We start from the raw sequence: 7,804 nt of genomic DNA, 5'->3' as shown, positions 1-7,804 counted from the left end.
TCCATCGTATAAAACGAACAATTGCAACCAGTGTGAAAGTTATGGTCATTGCTACGTTCCGGGCAACCTGGGCTTCACCCCAGGTCGTTGTTCCACCAGATCGAATAGTTAGGGCCTAAGAAGTGAACGCCAGCAGCATAAAATACAATATAAATACAACAGTTCTTCCATCATATAAAACGAATAATTGCAACCAGTATGAAAGTTATGGTCATTTCTACGTTCCGGGAAACCCAGGCTTCACTCTATGGCGTTCTTCCACCACATCGAATAGCTACGGCCTCAGAAGTCAACGCCTGAAGCATAAAATACAATATAAATACAACAGTTTTTCCATCATATAAAACGAGTAATTGCAACCAGTATGAAAGTTGTGGTCATTTCTACTTTCCGGGCAACCTAGGCTTCACTCTAGGGCGTTGTTGCACCAGATCGAATAGTTAGGGCCTTAGAAGTCAACGCCCGAAGCATAAAATACATAATAAATAAAACACTTTTTCCATCGTATAAAACGAATAATTGCTGCCAGTGTGAAAGTTATGGTCATTTCTACTTTCCGGGCAACCTAGGCTTCACCCTAGGGCGTTGCTCCAACAGATTGAATAGTTAGGGCCTTAGAAGTCAAGGCCCAAAGCATAAAATGCAATAAAAATACAACAGTTTTTCCATCGTATAACAGGATTAATTGCAACCAGTTTGAAAGTGATGGTCATTTCTACGTTCCGGGCAACCTAGGCTTCACTCTAGGGCGTTGCTCCACAAGATCGAATAGTTAGGGCCTAAGAAGTGAACGCCAGAAGCATAAAATGCAATATAAATACAACAGTTTTTCCATCGTATAAAACGAATAATAGCAACCAGTGTGAAAGTTATGGTCATTTCTACATTCCGAGCAACCTAGGCTTCACTCTAGGGCGCTGCTCCACCAGAACGAATAGTTAGGTCCTTAGATGTCAACGCCAGAAGCATAAAATACGAAATAAATACAACAGCTTTCCATCGTATTAAATGGATAATTGCAAACAGTGTGAAAGTTGTGGTCATTTCTACGTTCCGAGCAACCTAGGCTTCGCTCTAGGGCGGTGCTCCACCATATCGAATTGCTACGGCCTTAGAAGCCTACGCCTGAAGCATAAAATGCAAAATAAATAGAACAGTTTTTCCATTGTATAAAACGAATAATTGCTGCCAGTGTGAAAGTTATGGTCATTTCTACTTTCCGGGCAACCTAGGCTTCACCATAGGGCGTTGCTCCACCAGATTAAACAGTTAGGGCATTAGAAGCCAACGCCCGAAGCATTAAATACAAAATAAATAGAACAGTTTTCCATTGTATAAAACGAATAATTGCTACCAGTGTAAAAGTTATGGTCATTTCTACGTTCCGGGCAACCTAGGCTTCACCCTAGGCCGTTGTTCCACCAGATCGAATAGTTAGGGCCTAAGAAGTGAACGCCAGAAGCATAAAATACAATATAAATACAACAGTTTTTCCATCATATAAAACGAATAATTGCAACCAGTATGAAGGTTATGGTCATTTCTACTTTCCGGGCAACCTAGGCTTCACTCTAGGGCGCTGCTCCACCAGAACGAATTGTTAGGTCCTTAGACGTCAACGCCAGAAGCATAAAATACGATATAAATACAACAGCTTTTCCATCGTATAAAAGGAATAATTGCAAACAGTGTGAAAGTAATGGTCATTTCTACGATACGGGCAACCGAGGCTTCACTCTACGGCGTTGTTCCACCTGATGGAATATTTAGGGCCTAAGAAGTCAACGCCAGAAGCATAAAATACGATATAAATACAACAGCTTTTCCATCGTATAAAACGAATAATTGCAACCAGTTTGAACGTGATGGTCATTTCTACGTACCGGGCAACCTAGGCTTCACTCTAGGGCGTTGCTCCACCAGATCAAACAGTTAGGGCCTTAGAAGTCAATGCCCGAAGCATAAAATGCAATAAAAATACAACAGTTTTTCCATCATATAACCGGAATAATTGCAACCAGTTTGAAAGTGATGGTCATTTCTACGTTCCGGGCAACCTATGCTACACCCTGGGGCGTTGCACTAACAGATAGAATAGTTAGGGCCTTAGAAGTCAATGCCCGAAGCATAAAATGCTGTAAAAAGACAACAGTTTTTCCGTCATATAACAGGAATAATTGCAACCAGTTTGAAAGTGATGGTCATTTCTACGTTCCGGGAAACCTCGGCTTCACTCTAGGGCGTTGCTCCGCCAGATCGAATAGTTAGTGCATTAGAAGTCAACGCCAGAAGCATAAAATACAATATAATTACAACAGTTTTTCCATCGTATAAAACGAATAATTGCAACCAGTATGAAAGTTAACGTCATTTCTTCTTTCCGGGCAACCTAGGCTTCACCCTTGGGCGTTGCTCCAACAGATTGAATAGTTAGGGCCTTAGAAGTCAACGCCGGAAGCATAAAATGCAATAAAAATTCAACAGTTTTTCCATCGTATAAAAGGATTAATTGCAACCAGTTTGAAAGTGATGGTCATTTCTACGTTCCGGGCAACCTAGGCTTCACTCTAGGGTGTTGCTCCACCATATCGAGTAGTTAGTGCCTTAGAAGTCAACGCCAGAAGCATAAAATACAATATATATACAACAGTTTTTCCGTCATATAACAGGAATAATTGCAACCAGTTTGAAAGTGATGGTCATTTATACGTTCCGGGAAACCTCGGCTTCACCCTAGGGCGTTGCTCCACCAGATTAAACAGTTAGGGCATTAGAAGCCAACGCCCGAAGCATTAAATACAAAATAAATAGAACAGTTTTTCCATTGTATAAAACGAATAATTGCTACCAGTGTAAAAGTTATGGTCATTTCTACGTTCCGGGCAACCTAGGCTTCACCCTAGGCCGTTGTTCCACCAGATCGAATAGTTAGGGCCTAAGAAGTGAACGCCAGAAGCATAAAATAATATATAAATAGAACAGTTTTTCCATCGTATAAAACGAATAATTGCTACCAGTGTGAAGGTTATGGTCATTTCTACGTTCAGGGCAACCTACCCTTCACCCTAGGCCGTTGCTCCACCAGATGGAATAGTTAGGGCCTAAGATGTCAACGCCAGAAGCATAAAAAACAATAAAGATGCAACAGTTTTTCCATCGTATAACAGGAATAACTGCAAACAGTATGAAAGTAGTGGTCATTTCTACGTTCCGGGTAACCTAGGTTTCACACTAGGGCGTTGCACCACCAGATCGAATAGTGAGGGACTTAGAATTCAACGCCATAAGAATAAAATACAATATAAGTACAACAGTTTTTCCACCGTATAAAGTGAATAATTGCAACCAGTGTGAAACTTATGGTCATTTCTACATTCGGAGCAACCTAGGCTTCACTCTAGGGCGATGCTCCACCTGATCGAATAGTTAGGGCCTTAGGAGTCAACGCCAGAAGTCTAAAATACAATAAAAATACAACAGTCTTTCCATCCTATAACAGGAATAACTGCAACCCGTGTGAAGGTGATGGTCATTTCTGCGTTCCAGGCAACCTAGGTTTCACTATAGGGCGTTGCTCCACCAGATCAAACAGTTAGGGCCTTCGAAGTCAACGCCCGAAGCATAAAATACAAAATAAATAGAGCAGTTTTTCCATTGTATAAAACGAATAATTGCAACCAGTGTAAATATTATGGTCATTTCTACGTTCCGGGCAACCTAGGCTTCACCGTAGGGCGTTGTTCCACCAGATCGAATAGTACGGGCCTAAGAAGTGATCGCCAGAAGCATAAAATACAAAATAAATAGAACAGTTTTTCCATCGTATAAAACGAATAATTGCTGCCAGTGTGAAAGTTATGGTCATTTCTACTTTCCGGGCAACCTAGGCTTTCTCCCTAGGGCGTTGCTCCAACAGATTGAATAGTTAGGGCCTTAGAAGTCAAGGCCCAAAGCATAAAATGCAATAAAAATACAACAGTTTTTCCATCGTATAACAGGATTAATTGCAACCAGTTTGAAAGCGATGGTCATTTCTACGTTCCGGGCAACCTAGGCTTCACTCTAGGGCGTTGCTCCACAAGATCGAATAGTTAGGGCCTAAGAAGTGAACGCCAGAAGCATAAAATGCAATATAAATACAACAGTTTTTCCATCGTATAAAACGAATAATAGCAACCAGTGTGAAAGTTATGGTCATTTCTACATTCCGAGCAACCTAGGCTTCACTCTAGGGCGCTGCTCCACCAGAACGAATAGTTAGGTCCTTAGATGTCAACGCCAGAAGCATAAAATACGAAATAAATACAACAGCTTTCCATCGTATTAAATGGATAATTGCAAACAGTGTGAAAGTTGTGGTCATTTCTACGTTCCGAGCAACCTAGGCTTCGCTCTAGGGCGGTGCTCCACCATATCGAATAGCTACGGCCTTAGAAGCCTACGCCTGAAGCATAAAATGCAAAATAAATAGAACAGTTTTTCCATTGTATAAAACGAATAATTGCTGCCAGTGTGAAAGTTATGGTCATTTCTACCTTCCGGGCAACCTAGGCTTCACCATAGGGCGTTGCTCCACCAGATTAAACAGTTAGGGCATTAGAAGCCAACGCCCGAAGCATTAAATACAAAATAAATAGAACAGTTTTTCCATTGTATAAAACGAATAATTGCTACCAGTGTAAAAGTTATGGTCATTTCTACGTTCCGGGCAACCTAGGCTTCACCCTAGGCCGTTGTTCCACCAGATCGAATAGTTAGCTCCTAAGAAGTGAACGCCAGAAGCATAAAATACAATATAAATACAACAGTTTTTCCATCATATAAAACGAATAATTGCAACCAGTATGAAGGTTATGGTCATTTCTACTTTCCGGGCAACCTAGGCTTCACTCTAGGGCGCTGCTCCACCAGAACGAATTGTTAGGTCCTTAGATGTCAACGCCAGAAGCATAAAATACGATATAAATACAACAGCTTTTCCATCGTATAAAAGGAATAATTGCAAACAGTGTGGAAGTAATGGTCATTTCTACGATCCGGGCAACCGAGGCTTCACTCTACGGCGTTGTTCCACCTGATGGAATATTTAGGGCCTAAGAAGTCAACGCCAGAAGCATAAAATACGATATAAATACAACAGCTTTCCCATCGTATAAAACGAATAATTGCAACCAGTTTGAACGTGATGGTCATTTCTACGTACCGGGCAACATAGGCTTCACTCTAGGGCGTTGCTCCACCAGATCAAACAGTTAGGGCCTTAGAAGTCAATGCCCGAAGCATAAAATGCAATAAAAATACAACAGTTTTTCCATCATATAACCGGAATAATTGCAACCAGTTTGAAAGTGATGGTCATTTCTACGTTCCGGGCAACCTATGCTACACCCTGGGGCGTTGCTCCACCATATCGAGTAGTTAGTGCCTTAGAAGTCAACGCCAGAAGCATAAAATACAATATAAATACAACAGTTTTTCCATCGTATAGAACGAATAATAGCAACCAGTGTGAAAGTTAACGTCATTTCTTCTTTCCGGGCAACCTAGGCTTCACCCTTGGGCGTTGCTCCAACAGATTGAATAGTTAGGGCCTTAGAAGTCAACGCCGGAAGCATGAAATGCAATAAAAATTCAACAGTTTTTCCATCGTATAAAAGGATTAATTGCAACCAGTTTGAAAGTGATGGTCATTTCTACGTTCCGGGCAACCTAGGCTTCACTCTAGGGTGTTGCTCCACCATATCGAGTAGTTAGTGCCTTAGAAGTCAACGCCAGAAGCATAAAATACAATATAAATACAACAGTTTTTCCATCGTATAAAACGAATAATTGCAACCAGTATGAAAGTTAACGTCATTTCTTCTTTCCGGGCAACCTAGGCTTCACCCTTGGGCGTTGCTCCACCAGATCAAACAGCTAGGGCCTTAGAAGCCAACGCCCGAAGCATAAAATACAATATAAATATAACAGTTTTTCCATCGTATAGAACGAATAATAGCAACCAGTGTGAAAGTTAACGTCATTTCTACTTTCCAGGCAACCTAGGCTTCACCCTAGGGCGTTGCTCCAACAGATTGAATAGCTAGGGCCTTAGAAGTCAACGCCCGATGCATAAAATACAAAATAAATACAACAGTTTTTCCATCGTGTAAAACGAATAATTGCTACCGGTGTGAAAGATATGGTCATTTCTACGTTCCGGTCAACCTAGGCTTCACCATAGGGCGTTGTTCCACCAGATCGAATAGTTAGGGCCTAAGAAGTGAACGCCAGGAGCATAAAATACAATATAAATGCAACAGTTTTTCCATCATACAAAACGAATAATTGCCACCAGTATGAAAGCTATGGTCATTTCTAGTTTACGGGCAACCTAGGCTACACCCTAGGGCGTTGCTCCAACAGATTGAATAGCTAGGGCCTTAGAAGTCAACGCCCGATGCATAAAATACAAAATAAATACACCAGTTTTTCCATCGTGTAAAACGAATAATTGCTACCGGTGTGAAAGTTATGGTCATTTCTACGTTCCGGTCAACCTAGGCTTCACCATAGGGCGTTGTTCCACCAGATCGAATAGTTAGGGCCTAAGAAGTGAACGCCAGAAGCATAAACTACAATATAAATGCAACAGTTTTTCCATCATACAAAACGAATAATTGCCACCAGTATGAAAGCTATGGTCATTTCTACTTTACGGGCAACCTAGGCTACACCCTAGGGCGTTGCTCTTACAGATTGAATAGTTAGGGCCTTAGAAGTTAATGCCCGAAGCATATAATGCAATAAAAATACAACACTTTTTCCATCGTATAGAAGGATTAATTGCAACCAGTTTGAAAGTGATGGTCATTTCTACGTTCCGGGCAACCTAGGCTTTACTCTAGGGCGTTGCTCCACCATATCGAATAGTTAGGGCCTAAGAAGTGAACGCGAGAAGCATAAAATGCAATATCAATACAACAGTTTTTCCATCGTATAAAACGAATAATAGCAACCAGTGTGAAAGTTATGGTCATTTCTACTTTCCGGGCAACCTAGGCTTCACCCTAGGGCGTTGCTCCACCAGATCAAACAGCTATGGCCTTAGAAGTCAACGCCCGAAGCATAAAATACAAAATAAATAGAACAGTTTTTCCATTGTATAAAACGGATAATTGCTGCCAGTGTAAAAGTTATAGTCATTTCTACGTTCCGGGCAACCTAGGCTTCACCCTAGGGCGTTGTTCCACCTGATGGAATATTTAGGGCCTAAGAAGTCAACGCCAGAAGCATAAAATACGATATAAATACAACAGCTTTTCCATCGTATAAAACGAATAATTGCAACCAGTTTGAAAGTGATGGTCACTTCTACGTACCGGGCAACCTAGGCTTCACTCTAGGGCGTTGCTCCACCAGATCAAACAGTTAGGGCCTTAGAAGTCAATGCCCGAAGCATAAAATGCATTAAAAATACAACAGTTTTTCCATCATATAACCGGAATAATTGCAACCAGTTTGAAAGTGATGGTCATTTCTACGTTCCGGGCAACCTAGGCTACACCCTGGGGCGTAGCTCCAACAGATAGAGTAGTTAGGGCCTTAGAAGTCAATGCCCGAAGCATAAAATTCTATAAAAAGACAACAGTTTTTCCGTCATATAACAGGAATAATTGCAACCAGTTTGAAAGTGATGGTCATTTCTACGTTTCGGGAAACCTCGGTTTCACTCTAGGGCGTTGCTCCGCCAGATCGAATAGTTAGTGCATTAGAAGTCAACGCCAGAAGCATAAAATACAATATAAATACAACAGTTTTTCCA

Source organism: Calliopsis andreniformis, unplaced genomic scaffold (genome assembly GCF_051401765.1).
Source record: "Calliopsis andreniformis isolate RMS-2024a unplaced genomic scaffold, iyCalAndr_principal scaffold0004, whole genome shotgun sequence".
NCBI lineage: Eukaryota > Metazoa > Arthropoda > Insecta > Hymenoptera > Andrenidae > Calliopsis > Calliopsis andreniformis.
The sequence above is the reverse complement of the archived record's forward strand: the minus strand, read 5'-3'. Positions refer to the sequence as shown.